The 17,293-nt window shown below is 38.9% G+C and overlaps 1 long non-coding RNA gene across 1 annotated transcript; it reads left to right on the top strand.

Annotated features, from left to right (window-relative positions):
* The first annotated feature begins 24 nt into the window (after positions 1-24).
* LOC127385152 (uncharacterized) lies at positions 25-13,462 on the top strand. Its single transcript, XR_007889607.1, has 3 exons — positions 25-173; positions 3,652-3,720; positions 13,396-13,462. It is a non-coding gene; the product is annotated as an uncharacterized LOC127385152 (long non-coding RNA).
* The last annotated feature ends 3,831 nt before the right edge of the window (positions 13,463-17,293 follow it).

The following is a 17,293-nucleotide window of genomic DNA, read 5'->3' as shown; positions in this document are numbered from 1 at the left end:
TTCCGCTTCCGCTTCCCCGCCCCGGGCCGGCGGGGCCTGGTCTGGTCTGGCCCCTCGGCGGGGCCCCCGGGGCGCTCGGCACCCGGGGCCGGGTTCCACCGCGCTGTGCCCGGCGGCGCCATCGCCTCAGCGAGGGAGAGAGTTGCTGGGCACCTTTAGTCAGATACTGCCAGGTGCGCTGGTGTCTGCAGGCCAGAGGTGTGTGCAGGCCAGAGGTGTGTCTTAAGTCACAGGTGTCTGTAAGTCACAGGTATCTGTAAGTCACAGGTATCTGTAAGTCACAGGTGTGTCTGCAGGTCACAGGTGTCTGTAAGTCACAGGTGTGTCCAAGTCACAGGTGTCTGTAAGTCACAGGTGTCTGTCAAGCCAGGACTATTGCAGTGTGGAAAGAAGGAGGTTGCCTTTATCTGAAAGCGAGTGTTGTCTGCTCTTCCCCCCTTCCCCCATTTAAAAGTGTAAGTGTAAATCCATTTTCCTGGAGGATTTCAAATACAAGACTTAGTTCAGGTATGTCAGGAGCGAAACCTGGTCGGAGATTGGGCAGAAATTCCAACCGGGTGCCAGTTGCCTGCTGCATCATTTGCCTTAATGCCACCAGAGCTCATATTCCAGTTAAAAACTGCAAACAATGCCTTGGTTTTACCAATGCGTTTCACATTTTTTTCAGTGAAAGTGTGAGAAATTTCTAATTCAACAGGTCTGGCAGAGCAACAGGAACATAGTGTGACTTTTCTGATGTTTCAAAAGCTGAAATGAAAGCACAGCAGAAGTATAAAAACAAAACAAAAAAAACCACAAATAATTTTTTATTTCCCTGTGGCTTATGCTAAGTGTTCACTGGATAAGACAGGTTCACAACCATTTTGGTTACAGATTTTCTGATGACTTTTATTTAAGGGAGCAGGAAGGTTTTAAGAGAAGGCTTGGTGGATGGCCTCATACAACAGCATTGGCTACAAAGTAATTAAAAGCTGTTATTACTCTACAAGTCATTGAGTAATTCAAGATAAATACTGATTTGGAGAAATACAGTCTGACAACCAGGGAAAGGGAGCTGAGGTGATGACTCTGCTAAGTTGAGGCTGATACTACTGTGCTGTGTTTTCTGTTTCCATTAGAAGGTGTGAATCATCTTGATGGTACAGTGTTTTGTAAAGTCTTGTCCCTGATGTAAAATAACTACAGGAGATATAGTTCAACAGGACAGGAGGTAGCATTTTATGCTTCAAGAGTTTAAATAAATAATCTGCCTGATAAAAAAAAAAAAAAAAGCTGTATTGATTTATTGGTCACATCACTGAGTGCCTTCCTAGTGTTGACACTGTTAAGCAAAAAGAGCCATTGCTCTGCTGTCAATGAGACACTCATTTGCCCCCAGTTTTACAAATTAGATTTTAGGACTAAATACAGAAAAAGGGGTCTTGACAGCAATATTTGGTGTAGGCAATGGTTTGTGTTTAGACATTATTTACACCAACTTTGGAGACTCATTGAATATTATTGTCAATTTATTGGAAGGTAACTAGGAAAAGCTAACAATGAACTCAAGAGAGTATGGACTAAATGATGCCACTCCAGGCAGCTGCTGTGTTTAAAAAATAGTAGATGCTATTTTTGTTGTCCTGGAAATTCCCTGTGAAAATTTTTCATTCCTCAGTTAAACAAATCTTGATTAATTCAGCTTCACTGGCTGTGGAGTGAGAGTTCCTCCTCTTCTGCAAAAGCTGAAAAAACTTAATTCTGCTGTAGAATCATTAGACAATTTGCAGGAATTAATTCACAGCCTGAGGCTTGATGGAATATTTCAAGCTTACCAGCCAGCCTCCACATCTCTTGGCTCTGTACTCTATACATTTGTATCACAACTAACACACAGAGTATGATTCTATCCCTAACCTGTTCTTCTTTTGGATCCCCAAACATTTTGGGAAATGTTTCTAATGTAGATTTTATGTCAAATATGTAGAAGATAGTGAAAGCACTAGTAGTTTCAACCTTTTATCAATAAAAGCTGAGTTAATTATCAGTCACCTCCCCCTAGTACGATTACATCCACCGTAATTCACAGAGATAAAAGCATCTTTTTAAAACTTACCTAAATTCCCTAGGTTAGTAAGACTGCTGTACACAAAGCTCATTTTTTTCTCTTTTTCACCTACAAACCTGATCAAATAGTGACTAGACTTAGGGAGTGAGTGTAGTAACAAGAGCAGATAGAACACCTGCTTCCGAGTTTCCGCAGCTCTGAGCACAATGAACCTGATAAAAGCCCCCACTGTCTTTAGTGAAGTTCATGACTCAAAGTTTTGATCATCTATGTGCTTGTACAACTTCTGTGTGATGCTTCAATTCTTAGTTTTTCTATCATCCAAATCCTGGCTAATTAATTTATTCCAGTTTGGCCAATATTTTTGAAATTATTTGCCTGCTTGAACTGACTGGTGAGGTTATCTTTACTAAAAGAGTTTATAGACAGAGTATTTTAATACTCTCTGATTGGCAGTCTTACAAGTACTTTGTATTTCATAGGTCAGCATTCTGGAAGAGATAGATAGATAGATAGATAGATAGATAGATAGATAGATAGACAGACAGACAGACAGGTATAGAGATAAGTCTCTCCTCTGTGTGCCTAATGGAATGGGATCTGATTTTTTATGCATTTTTAAGTGAAGATGACTTTAATATAGTACAGCTTAATACAGTCCTGTGAGAGTGAAGGTAGCTTGGCATCCAGTACACCAGGGAGACTGGGATACATCATGCATTTGATTTGCACAGATCTTTAGCATACATTTCAGGAGCTGAAGTATGTGCCTAGTGCCAGTTTGCTTTCTGGGCTGTCATGCATGGCTACAGGCTGCCATCAGTCTCCTATAGATCACATGCTGTGCCTGAGATTCCTCTGCAGATACCCCTGGGTATATAAATGTCCCCAGTCACACAGGGAATTGACCCCCAACCTCAGTGTCTATTTTTTGTTTAGGTAGTGCACCCAGATGGAGGTTTGTCATGTATTATTCTAAATATACAAAAATAAAATAACCATTGATCACACTGGGCAGACAGGACATGACTCTAAAGAGCTCTGCTGAAATGTCCACATATGGTGTGTTGCATGATGCTTTATTTGTCCCAGAAGAATTAAGATGATAGATGATAGCAGGGATTTGAACTTGTGCATCAGGAAGTCCTTTTGAATATAAAGGAGGCAGTACATGTTTTGTGCAACTACCCGTGTAAAGAGGATGTAGTGGAAGGATGGGTTTTGCTTCTTTTGGAGTAACAACATCTCTGTGGAAGCGAGGCAATTCTCTATAGTCCTGTCTGCAGTTTGTGAAGCCAGTTCAGAGACAGGGCGTGGATGGGATTAAAGAGAGCCAGAGGTCCCTGGGGAGGCTGCCAGGCTTGGTGCCCCAAGGCGGCAGCTCTGCAGGGTGGGCTGGGAGCAGCCTGAGGGGACAGGGCAAGGCAGGAACCCAAACGGAGGTCGCTGCAATTTCAGAACTGGGTAATGGGTGTATGTCTGTATGGGTGTATCTATAGATGTATACACATGGAGAAAGAAACATCCAAGTTGTTTGGGCTGCTGAAGGGAAGGGATTAATTTTGATTGGTACCCACTGTAAACTGTTTGTTTTGTTTCTGCAGGCAAACGAGAGAGAGAAGTGATACTGTCCTGCATGCTCTGAACCGTGACTGAAGAGAACAGTTTCTCAGGTGACACAATGTTAAAAAGCAGTCTTTATGGAGGCAATACCTCTTTGAATTCGACAGCTTTTGAAAATGAAGGGCTTAGGGCTGGCTTTAGAAACTGATCCTCTTTTGTTAAAAGCATTGACAAAACGGATCTTCTTCAATACAGAAGTACAGACTCTATGATGGCACATTTTTTCCTCTTCAGAATTTTTTTTTTTTTTTTTTTTTTGCAGTTCTGTATCCGTAGTGGTGAGCTAAAAGCTGAGTTGACTCTCCGGAAAGGTGGTAAGGGTAACTGCCTTCCGTGAGAAGTGGTTAATGACATTACTGATCACTGCAGACCCCGTTCGTTCGGGTGATGCAGCACGTTTTGTGCTGAGTGCCCTCTTGAGGTCTTTGGCACACAGTGACCTGGAGGAATCCCGGGTAGTGTGACTGGAGCTGAGGTGGTCCTGAGTCCTTTAAAAGGTTTCTCCTCTCTCTTTTTCTGCTTTGGAAGAGATGTTCTAACCAGCCTAGACTAGGGGAACACATTTAGGTCAGCTGTTACTACTTGAGGTCAGAATTACTAACAATAAGTTAGTGAGGAAGGATGAAAAGTAATTCAGAACTTCATCCGAAATCCCAATCAGCCAAACTAACTCTGTTTAACATTCAGGAGCTTTGCTTGGCTGTATTAATCTACAGAAACGTGCTTCCTACCTTATGTTTCTGGGGTTTTTTTGTTTGGTTTGGTTTGTTGTTTGTTTTCCCTTGGCTTGAACTAAAGGGAAAGTGCTGAAAAATCCTTTGAGCCTCTTCTTGCAAGACGTATCAGAGACCTCAGGGGAGAGCCTATTGTCCTTACTCTTCCAGCCAAGTTCTGTAGTCAGAAGAACTCTGGCTAACTTCACTAAGTATGGTAACTTTTGAGTGCTTATCTGTTTTTCTTATAAACTGTAAATTCTCCCCATTTGCCCACGGATTTCAATTCCCCCAACTGTATCAGTGTAAAAAAAAAGCAAACTGCAGTTATTGTGACCAGCATGCTATCCTAATTCAATATATTTATTAATTATTCTGAAGGTAAGAAGCAAAACTCCACATTGCATTATTATTCATAATACTGGGTTCTGACATGGAGGATTTTGCCTTTGAAAAGCCTTTAGGAATATATTTTGTTTGGACTCTAGATACACTTATTTTGCTGCCTAGTGTAGCAGGTGTTTTACTTAACCTTTTTTTTAGGAGAAATCCTAAGTTTAGAGGAAATGAGCACTTGATTATTTAAATTTCCTGAGATTAGAGGAAGAACACTTTGCCAAACAATGCCTCTTCACTTCAAAACCTCTCCCCATAAATTATGTTAGGAGATCTTATTAAAAGTCTGTTAAAATTTCCTATTAAAAATGGTTGATTGCAGTCCAGACCATCACAGCTTTTGTGCTTTCAGTGAAATACCACAGCTGTCGCAAAGAAATATATTGTGAGACAAAAGGTTTTGTTTCCTTAGTCATAAATTATTTTTGTGATATCTGAAGTAAGATAAAACTTTCACTTATGTTTGAGTGAAGGAAGATTCCAGTGATAACTTGTTCAAAAATCTATAAAAAGAATATAAGAATGTAGATCTAGATAGCAAATTAGAATCAGACTTCCTTTTTGTTCAAGGAAAGCAATTATTTCTGAAGTCAGTGAAGATTATAACCAGGGATAATAGCATAACTTTGCAAAGCACAGTGCCTTTATCTCAGTAGAACCTGAAGTTTAAGCTTTCAAGTCTGACCTTTGAAAACTATACAATAGAAACCTTTAGTGTTGGCTAGTTTTTGAACCAAAGTTAAACAATAGTAAGTCATTTGTTTATTAATTGTACTTGCAAACAAGAATAGTCCAATTTTTTTTTGAGATTTCAAGGAAGTATTAAGCAAATCAGCTCTGACCATGTGTGGGGTTTTTTGTTGGCAAATGAGTTTTCTGCTAAGAAATCCTGCAGAATCAGCAGCCTTTTAAGAGGAGGAAGTACACTGAACAGACTGTGAAGTATTTGCTCTCAGGACTGGATTCTAACTGTGTTGATCCAGTCAAGGAGTAGACATAGATTCCACATATGACCTGTGTATGTAATGAAAATATAGAAGTATAGCTTATATACTGAAGATTATTTTTCCCAAATCAGTTGCCAAATTAGTTTGAAGGAAAGGTAAGTTAGGATATTGACTGTTTGCTCATACATCATTGCTTTATGTATAAAGGTCAAATTTCTCAGTCTCCTCCCCGGCTCCTTGTAGAGATTACTGAATAAAGATAGTACAGGTGCTAGAACTCAGAGCTTGAGAAACATTTTGGGTTATGTATGGGAAAATCAATATTTTTTACAACTAAGTCAGTTCTCTTCACCCTGTGCCATCACAGGAGTTTGCTGTAATTGGTTTATATATATGTTTAAATCAGGAGAGTACAGAACAAAAATGGGAGGTGGTTTCTTCTGAAACATAATTCAGAGAAATAGAGTATGCAGCCTTGATCCTTTAATAAGATCCATTGCTATAGCCCCCTACTTTTTTTCCTTCTGAGTGATTTTTCTAGTAAATCAAAATCCATCTTTGTAGTGCTCCTTTATGGCAACATATGCTATGCATTCATCAGGTCAAACCTGCTCAAACCAAAAGAGCTAGAAAGACAAATAATCTTTAGCATAAGGTCTAAAGCCAAATAACCAACCTTAGGGAATTATTTCCTTTGTGAGGATGAAGATACATATTTCACTTCCCACATAACAGGGGCAGGGACAAGGGGAGTCACGTATTTGTGTTGGTGGGATCCAGGAGTTGATACAACACCAGATAGATGAGGTGCCTTCGGCACACAGTTGCATTCTGCTCCAGCCACTGCTGAAGGGTGGTGGGACACTTACAGGGTTGGGGAGGAGTATCTAAAACCTCTGTACCCTGTTAGGATCTGGCTCTCTGTGCTCACTCATGCTGAATGGTCTGTTACAAGTAATCCCACTGATGTCAGTGAGACTTTTCTGTAATAAAATGCTGTCTGACAAGAATATGGATATCAGAATCTGGCCCTGCTTGTACTAATTCCATTTTAATGAATACTTAAATGGAGTTGTTATTAAAAAAGTCTATTTCCTAATATTCAATAAATCAGAACTATAAAATCAATTTGCCAGTTGTTGCCACTCCAGTCAAAGCCAGTTTCTCTTGCATTGAAAAGAATAGTACATACTGTCTCCATTGAGGAGGGATTAATTGTAATACTTTTATCTGCTTTGTAAGATTTATTTCTAATAATGAAGAGTAAAGAAAAGTAGGGGAGCTTTAAACATTTTTTATTTTTATTACAGCTCCATCTATTCATGAGATGTTTCACAAACACAGATTTTGCTTAATGTAAGAAGCTTTTTTTCATGAGTGGGAAACTTCAAAACAGAAGAAGCATTATTCATTTTGCTGGTCATATCTGTTTGATTTTATAAGATGGAGCCCTAGGCACTATGTGATAATGCAGAAATACATATTAAAGCCTGCTAGGATTTTGTAGGCCAGTGATCTAATGAAGATTATTAGAGCAGTAGTGTAGTGTGCTACTGGGGAGACTGCCTGATATGAGTCCCCTCCATTGTGAAAAAAAGTTAGACTCTCTGTATGGAAAATGCTTTGGATTTGAGGTGGTTTCTCCATATACATGGAGGCGAACTGATTTTGAATTCTATAGTAGCATTCATACCAAGGAGTAGGCAGTAAACTTATGATGCCATTTGACTTTGTTGCATGACAACAAATTGTAAATAAAAAGCAGTGGAGGGAGCATGGAAGAGAAACTGAATTCACTGAAGTCAAAGATTAAGCTGCTGTTATATTGGGAGCCCAGCAGAAAAAAAATCTAGCAATTATTTCCTTGGAATTTGCTAAATCTTTAAAATCCAAATGTTTCACAAGGGTAAGGAGAGTTCAGTTCCCTCAAGATGTTCTTCTAGACAACAGGCAAGTTTCCTGGTTTTATACCTTTATATGTGCCAGGTTTCCAGAGTCTCTAGCTTTGATGCACTCCACTAGACACCCTGATGTGGGGCCAAGGATGCCAGCTCCTCCATTGCTCTGCAGCAGCCTACCAGGCTGTTTTTATAAATTACATATTTTCTCCGACCATAAATATTGTTCCTAAAAGGGATACTGAAATGAAGATAATGTGATTTTTCAGTAATAGGTCTTCTAATGTCAGCCATTCTGTTTAAACTGTTCAATTTTCAACAGAATTAAAGATCTACACAGTATATTCTACCTCCTGCAGACTGCAGTTGTTAAAAGAAAATAAATCACTGAAACAGGGTCATGAGCAACAAAGGCCAATGTGGGTTCAAAGTTTACAGGTCTCTGCATTTATCAGGTAGAAATATGCTACATTTCACTATTTCATAAAATATCCTTTTATGAAAAAGCCATCAATCTTTGTATGTCCTACTAAAACTGATTTCTCAAATGAAAGAAATGAATGATGACACCAAATCAAGAAATCGTTTATGAGTTTATATTTTTGCAAGACCACCAGGACTTTCACATACGTTTTCAATTTTGGTAAGGATGTGATTATCATGTGGATATGTTTTACTCCCACCGTCTGTACTAAGGGAACTGTCAGAACTGTGTACCCTTTCTTGGGTACAGTTCAGGATTTGTTCACATTTTTTCATTAATCTATAGTGGGTTTTATCCAGTGATAGTTATCATTTCTGTACATTGTCTACAGATTTTTTGGGTATGTGTGTGTCTATGTGTGTGTGTATACAATCACATATATCATATGGAAGTTCACATTTAAACTTAAACTGCATCTAAATTACTTAGTCGTATCTTGAAGTTTTTTAACATTTCTGTGGAATGATTTTGGTGTGATTTCTTTCACACACTCTACAAAACAGCATCTTAATTACAGATTTTTTTTGTTATCCTTCTGGTCTTTCCTTACCATTGCCACACTTCCTGCAGGTGTCACCAAGCTCTTTGATTAGAGCTGGACAATTTAGATAAAAACAACATTGTATATTCATGCTTCAGGTATTGTAGAGCTACAGTGCAGTGGTTTTGGACAGGAATAATAAAAAAAATAATTTCTCATCTAGTAATGGCAACCAATGCAACAGCCAACGTGCTGCACTGTAAGAAGGAAAAGTTATTTCTGTTCCAGTAAATGGTGTGCTCTCCCTTTGTGTCTACACAAAGCAAATGAGCTTGGCCATTCTAGGTCCCCAGTGAAAACTGATACAAACAGATTAATATGTTTTATTAAGTATCAGATTTAATTTTTTTTAAATGGATCTCAAAAGAATGGTACTTACCTGAAATTTGAAGGCTTTTGTTCCATGTGCTTCTCAAAGCATCCTGAAAATAAATGACTGAATTCTGAAAAAAGTCCCTCAGGAGCCAAAATAATGCACTCAAATCCATAGATTCATGGGAGCTCAATGTGCTTTGCCTTTTCCTCTCAGTACTGGGCTCTGTAGTTCTGGCGGGCAAGGGCCCATGGCTGATTCTCACATAAAAAAACATTCAAAGGAGCTGCAAGAATCTGAGGCTGTGTGCATGAAGTGTAAAGAGCACATAACCCTGTTTGCAAAGTTGTTCATCACTTAACAGATTCTCTACCTGAAGAAAAGCAGATCAAGAACTCGGCGGCTTTAGGTGTCAAAAAGGCAGTTTCCCTTCTAAGTGGAATGGAAGTGTTATCTTAAAAGTATCTTAGAAGCACTTTCCCTCCCTTTGACCCATATAAAATCTGTGGAGACCTTGTTAAATGTCCAAGATATGGCAATATTTTTCAAATGGCTAGGATAGTTAAATTCCATTCTGGTGACCATCTACACTGTAAACAGTGTGTGTAATCTTAAATGTGAAGAGGAGGTCTCTAAAGAGAACTTTATTAACGTGTTCTGTAAATGCATGCAGTTTTGCAAGTGTGTGAGCATGGTCACATAGGAGGGTGTCATAACGTGTCATGTAGTTTGGTATGCTGCATCTGATCATGGCTGTTGGGGGATGATGGATGGAACCCCAGAACAGGCTGTCAGAACAAGTTGTTCAGGGAAGGCAAAGAAAAAGGAGTGGAAAGGTTCTTCCTTGTCTCTTCTCAGCCACTGCTTGACGTGCCATGAAATGTAAACATAATTTCGTCCTCTAATAAAATGTTTTTATAATTGGTCATTGATTACCAGATCATAGTGGTAAGATATCTGTGGCTGATCCATGGAATCAGACCGTTTTTGTCGTGCTTTAAAATAGAATTTTATTAAAGAGTGGAAGATGTTCTGTGGGAAGTATTGAGTAGCATCTGTTCCAAAATGAGAAGCATGTCTTTACAATGTTTAAATTCCTTTTCCAAGCTTAGTGAAACCAGAGGTTCCAAGTGCTGTTACACTTTAGTTTCATTGAAAGTCAGTTATAATACAGTTTAAATGCAGAGTGCCTGTTTTCTCTATGTCTTTTTTGCTTTAATATGCATCTGCCAAATACCCTCTTACTCAATAGTTCTCTGAGTTGTATGGTCCTCATTGTGGCTGTCTCTCCTGATCAAGAAATCTTTTAATACATCTAATGATTTGTTTGTGGCTCTGACCCTCTTTGTGAGAAAAGGTCCCATAAGTTGTCTTGAAGAAAAGTTTTTAAGGATATATCCCTCTCTGAGGTACTAGAAGTACAGCATGCTGCTATTGTATGAAGGTCTCATAAGAGATCAGAGGTTAAAGCAGTGCAGCTTTCCATTTCTGAAGAGTCCCTCTCACTAGGAATTACACTACCATTGTTCTGCTCCCTTGCTGTTTAGTTCTAACTGCACAGTGATACATGATATGTATTTGTCTTGCTCTGTCCACAAGGACATAGTAATGTGCTGCTGGATTAGAAATACTTTCTTAAAAAGTACTCAAATGTTGGAAAGCTATTTTTTCAGGGTAGCTGCAACCTGAGAACATCTCTTCTTAGGAAAGAGCAGTTCAGCAACTTCTTAACCATTTAAATGCACAGCTAGTTTTTGTAATGTAACTTTTTTGTTGTTGTTACAATATATAATTATATATGAGCTAAGTATTTCAAATAAATAATGTTTAATTACAACTTTTTCTTTATTTTCTGTAAAGTCAGCTTTTGTGATAAATCTTGATTTTTTAAGATCTTGCTTAAGAATCTTGCTTCCATAAGTTAGACATAGGTACTACCCTTCATGTTATTGTTTTCTGGGTTTTAAGTTGACTGTATCCTGTTGTCCTTCTTGCCTGGGAAATATCTTCAAGGAACCACATGAGCTTGATTCTGTCAAAAAGTTTATCCTTTCACATTTACAGCTGTCTGCAACTGCTGTCTACTGCCATGTTATCACAGCAAGGTCTAAACTTTCTGGAAAAGCAAGAGTTTTAGATAGCTATTTGAATGTGATACCTCTAATTAGATAGTATTTTATCCTGTTAATTCTTTAATTAACCTCTCCATAATCCCTTCCCCACACTTCCTTCTGCAAGGTTGCAAGAGTGGGAACTGATCAGTACTTACAAACCTGTGATGTTTTATAGCTTTGCTGGATCCTACAGTATTTCATTTCTTGAATCACCTGTGAAGAATTCCAAATGTCAAAACTCACAGAAGCCTCAAAATAAAGAAAGTGACTCTGCTTTTCTAAAGCACTTCTAAAAGCACATCCTAAAATTGCTATAATTAAGGACTATAATAACCTTCAGGCCAAGCTTTAATAAGGCTACACAATGAATCTCAATGAACAGAAGTATGAACTTGGATCCCAGAGAAAGAAATGCTTTCTTTTCATATACTGAGGATAAGATGCATCTTGTCTGTTCAGTACTGATGTCTGCATGTGATCCAGTCACAGAAACATAGCTGATGAAGATAAATTGATGCTAGGGTCAACTCATTTTACTTGTGTTAATTGTCCACCTAAGAATGTCTTCCTTGCTTTCAGCTCAGTGAAGAGGCAGGTTGACTAATATTCAGCATGCCACAAAAAATGTGCAGGTTGGTTATTAGTGCTGGATAATGTAATACTGACACAGTCTCACATGCTCTCCTAAAATCATCTCTCATGCCATTTGTGAATTTTATGTTCCTCTGGTTGAGTGGATTTGTTTGCTGATTATGGTATGCAATACTGAATTTTTACGTACTATAATCCCACAGTTTTCAGCTGCAAAATTATGGTGGGGCAGGATGCCATGCAGATGTCCTGGTTTGAGCCAGGATTAAGCCAATTTTCCTTTTACTGATTTGTTTTCTTTCAGTAAGCTCTCTTAACTAGCAGCAAGTGACAGCAGAAATATGGGAAGATGCATCGTTGGCACTTTTGCCATGTGGCAAGTTTTGTATGTTGCTGACTATGAGGTTTAGATCTAACATTTGAATGTTCAAGTTCCATATTTAAAAAGAAGCCCAAGATGGCCTTTAAATTAAAGGTCTGGCATCTTTAGTGAGCTAAGTAGTATAGATGCCTCTTCAGTCAGTTGTCCAAGGTACAGGAAATGCAGAGTGACGAAGTGAGCAAACAGAAATGTCTCACTCTACTGTGAAGTAAGCAATGCTAGAATAATGATGTGTAGCTTTGACCACTCATCTTCAGGGACAGCTTTACTTACTCTTTGCTGCTACTGAACTTGATGTTGTTTGTAGCAAGACTAGATACTGAGGAGTGCTGCTACTGGGCAGTGTCAGAAGTTTGGTTGATGTTTTCAAATCTCGTATTTGTGATATTAACCTATCGTTCTGAAAAGTGAGTATTTTTCACTGGAAAACCACTGGTCAGAGGTAATTTGCATTGGAGAATAACTCTGAATGTAAATACCATAGGAAAGGATGTTTTTACCACCTACGAGTTCTGCCCCCAAAGAGAGCTTCAATGGAAAAAGCTGATTTTATTGTTTTAACTCCTGTTAGCTTTTGGCTGGATTTTGTGTCAGTTGCCTAGTGATGGAGTGGGGTTTTCCCAGTTTTCCAAAGCACCAAGAAAACTATCTGCTTAAATAGTAATTACAAGGCTGTGCATGTTCAGTCATCTGAAGGTTTTGAACAAAAGTAGTCAGTTATGTTGCAGCGTGTGTTAGTTTTGTAAGTGTCATGTGAAGGCTGACAGAGATCACATTTCTGTGTTTTGCTGCTCAGTCCAGACCATGGCCTCTAGAGGTAATGGAACTCTGCAGAACCTCACTGGAGCAGATCACCAAACAGTGCAGGATTTCAAGAGCTGATGCACTTTTATTGCTACAATATCCTTGTCATTAAGGTGATGGGGTTTATATTGTGGTTTCATATATCAGTGTGGTTTTATGTCTAAAAGCTGAGCCCTGTTGGTAAGCTGGATACCTTTAATTTAGATATTTTTTAAAGGCTTTTATTTTGTTCTTAGAGATGAGTTGTAGTAATAGGCTTACGAATGTATAGTTTCATATATGCTCTAGTGAAAAGACTAGATGCCCAGGTACTCAGCACAGCTGGCAGCTGGAGGGAGGCTCTGCTGTTGCTGAGGACTCCAGATCTGAAAAACTCCTGTAAGAAGCATAATAAAATTTATCAGAGCATGGCTCAATCACAAATTCGATAGGTGTGCCCAAGAGAGTGACACCTATAACCAGCTATAACCCTTGGTCAGTAGAAGATTGGTCCTGCTGGAGATAAAGTTGCGTTTTCTCACCTGAACTGTGTTCATACCTAGGAAGGCTGGACCAGATGATCCTTGAGGTCCCTTCCAACCTGGCATTCTATGATTTTTCTCTGAGGGTAAGTTGTGAGTGCCCTGTTTGTTGCATCCCTACTCTTGGAAACATTAGCTGAAAGCTGCAAGTGCTTACTAGATGGACTGTATCCACACTGTCTCCTCACTGTAGCATTATAAACACCAGAATAATCCAGCCAACTGGATGAACTTGCCTAGTATATCAGCGTATTACTTTAAAATCATGTCATTCTTTTCCCCCCTTTTTTGAAAAGAATACAATGGAAGACTGTTTCATGCCCCATCTTGATCGAATCAGATGTTTACAGGGAAGTTACAAAATCCTGGAATGTAATTTATATTGCATTTTGTCTGCGCTGCAGTCATTTATGTGTGCATTTATGTATTCATTCTTTAGTGAAGCAGAGGGCATCTCTAACCCCACTGGTACAATTGAAGTGGTTCAGCATTACACTCATCACTGATGGTTCAGGTTTCCTCACAGCTGCCTTCTGATATCTGTGGGATTTACATTTGCATGAATGTTCCAGCATGATTTGGGAGTGACAGCAGGGGTCACAGCACGGCACTGCGCTAAGTAATCATGATATCCCATGGCCATCTTATGGGAGGAGCCAAATAGTTTGGAACTCCAATATTGCCCTAGGAGGTCATTGCCCTGGAAAGTCAGGCCACAAGGGCCAGAGGCAAGTGCTAGATTTTGAATGGCACACAGCAGGCTGGGAGCCATGACAATCTGAGAGAGGCACCTGTGACAGCTACTGCTTTGCAGTTCTTTGGTCTCACCAAGCTCCAGGCTTAGCTGCCATTAGTAGACCCCTGGTCTTGAGTGGAAGCAAGATATGCCTGACCCAGCTGCTTGGCAGCATCTTGCATTTTAAGGAGGCAGCATCCTGTGGCCCCTGTGAGATTCCTACAAGGAGAATAACCCTTGAATTAAACCCAACATTTCAGCAATGACTTCTGATTTTAAAGGCTTCCTCTTCGCTATCTTTAGCATGGATTTCCAGATGCAATAGCCACTCATGCCTCCAAATTATCCTGACAGGTGGTGCTATTTTTATTGTCGTATCTGTGTTTCATTTGTTGAAAAGTGGAGGAGCAGGACTCAAGGCCTGTGTTCAGGATGTGCCAGTCTCCAGGCTCTTCAGCAGGAGCTTGGGAAGGACACACAGTTCTTTCACTGAGAGTAAACATGACTGGTAGCACTGAAACATCTTGGTTAGCAGTTTCAGGTAACTAGAACAGATTTTGAAGGGCCATACCTTGGATCAAGATACTTAGAAATACTTGAAGGTTAATTTAAACTTTTTTTAAAATAATTTTTGTTGAAGTTTTGGGGTTTTTTCTGTACAATACAGTAAGGTGAGGTCTATAAAGCTTGCTTCCTTATTTTTTGTACTAAATGTGTATGTGCTTGTTACATGTTTTTAGTGGCACTGAGTCTATTTTATGCTGTGCTCTTTTGAAAATAAGACATGAGGACTTTTAAAAACTGTTGTTTTTCTTGACTTCACCTTCATTAATCTTGTTTCGTTTCTGTAAGGGGCTATTTTGTGAGCTCCACCGATGGGTAATGTTTTCTTTTCCAAAGTTCATGATTCTTCTATTCAAATCACTAATTTTCACTGTTACACTCCAGTGGTTTAGTGCTTCCCAGGCCTCAAGGAATGAGTTTAATTAGCAATGCTGAATAAATTCAGAGACATGATTCATCTTTCTTGTCACTCAGATGTAAGTAACAAAAAAGCTATTTTAAGCTGTACTTAAAAGCCTTGTGAGAATGGTTTCTTCTGTATAACTGATAAAAGATTCAGATACAAATTTGGAATAAAGAATTTTACCTATCTGTTTGTTTTCAATTTAGCTGAGAGATACAGGATTCAGTCGTATGTCCTTGAAGTCACTGGCATGTTGTTTTCAAAATATTGAGCTACAAGCAGTACTTGTCACATACATTCAAAATTCAAACTGTGCATTAGTGCTTTTTTAGATTAAGTAATTGATTTGGCAAATTTAAGAACTATCCCAGATTTTATGTGATTTAATTTGGCTCTGGCTTTTTGTATTTTGAACAGACCATACAGAAATCCACTGAAAGGAAAATGTCATTTTCCAGTCATATTAATTGTTGCAGCACGGAGGTCCACATTTTGTTGTTTCTCTGAACCAACAGGAGGTGTATTTCTAAGACACTAAGTGTCATGAGGGGAAACTAAAGAATGCAGAAAGGGAAAGAAGGACTGAACTCAGGAAAGTGGGGTTTAAATGTAAAAGTTTGTTTCAGCATGTGCCAGTAGGTCCTGCTACAAGTACAGAGAACTGCAGCATTTTGCTGTCATGTGTGACCCTGCACGCAGAAGACTCAGAGCATTGTCCGTCCTTAATGGATGACAACTCTGCCTCACCACAGGTGTGAGAAGAATTACATGTAGTTTTCCACAATTTACACAAAGGGATCAAAATAGTTAGTGCCTTGGCCAAGGAGAGCTATAAGCCAAACAAAGCTGAAGTCCCTGACAGAGAATCTCCAGTTGAATTCTGAGGCTGCTTCGTCTACTCCAGCACATGGAGCACTGTGAATAAAAAGTATGGATTGTTTAGCACCTATCTCATCTGGGCACAAAAAAATGAAGGACAAATTGTGACTGTAGCCAGTACCATGGATTTTGTCAGATTCAGAAGGATCCCAAATGTTATTTTAATATAACCCTAAAATAAGCCCTTTACTATTATAATTTTGTATTTATTGCAGTGACACTGACCCTAGTGAATTTTTAAAGTGATTTTGACAGATGTCATAAATATTTTCAATGCAGTTTAACATCATTATATGTAGTCTTTCCTAGAAAAAAAAAAAAGGTTTTTTGAAATGAATGTAGGATAAGTGCAGTGCTGGATTCTGGGAAGTCAAGAGTGTTGCATATTACTTAGTACACAAAATAGATATTAGGGAATAATGGTTATGGAGCAACATTACAAGGTTTTCCCTCACATTTCTTGTCAGTACATCTCATGTAGAAGGACAGGCTCCTTTAGAGGGAAATCTGTGTATGATTTTAGCTCTTAAGTACTATGTATAGTTGGTTATGCCTTCAGAATCAAATTCAGTGACCTTAGGAACTTTTTTCCAGATTCATTTTTTGTTACTTTGCTCACATGTGATAGCCAGAAGGGCTAAACGAAGCCTCTGAAAAGGAAGGGTTATTCCATGTCCTTGGAGACATGATCTTTTATGTTCAGTTTGCACATTTTTTTTGTACCTGGTGGCCCTAGTTCTGCTTGGAAGAAGGACAAAGAATGAAAGACAGTTCTTTACATTGAATATGAACTTGTGAAGCAGTGCAAATACACAGTTATAATTCAGACTATCAGAAATAGAAAATAAAATATTTGAGGACTGGGTTATACTGGATTCCAATACTTTATAAACTTCAGAGCACTGGTAGGGTCCCCAACTGGAATATAAATAAAGCAAACCCATTCAAAGGTTTATAGGACTGTACTTGGTCCTCTCTTACAGCCTTAATTTATGATTGTTGCAAATTCACAAGCTGTGAAATGTGTTGGTCACAGAGCTGATGGCAATAACTTCAGAATATGAATGAGAGCATCTGGCTTGCTATTTACCTTTGTTTCACAAAGTCAGCTCTTTGCCTTTGCATCATTTAACCTCAGAAATATGGCTGGGTTAGACAGGCATATGGAGCCTTCTATGGAACAGAACATTTGCTTTCTGTAACTTCATTAGTTTCTTCTGTGAAAAAATATACCATTTGCTTTCCCACCATTGTGCTGTTCCCCTACAAGAATACAAATCAATGTAAATGAAAACAAGCAGCAGTTTCCCTCTGTAAAAGAAATGAGGGTGCTGGGA

The sequence above is a fragment of the Apus apus genome, chromosome 5, assembly GCF_020740795.1.
Source record: "Apus apus isolate bApuApu2 chromosome 5, bApuApu2.pri.cur, whole genome shotgun sequence".
Taxonomy (NCBI): domain Eukaryota; kingdom Metazoa; phylum Chordata; class Aves; order Apodiformes; family Apodidae; genus Apus; species Apus apus.
Note: the sequence above shows the minus strand (reverse complement) of the source record. Positions and strands in the feature narration are given on the sequence as shown.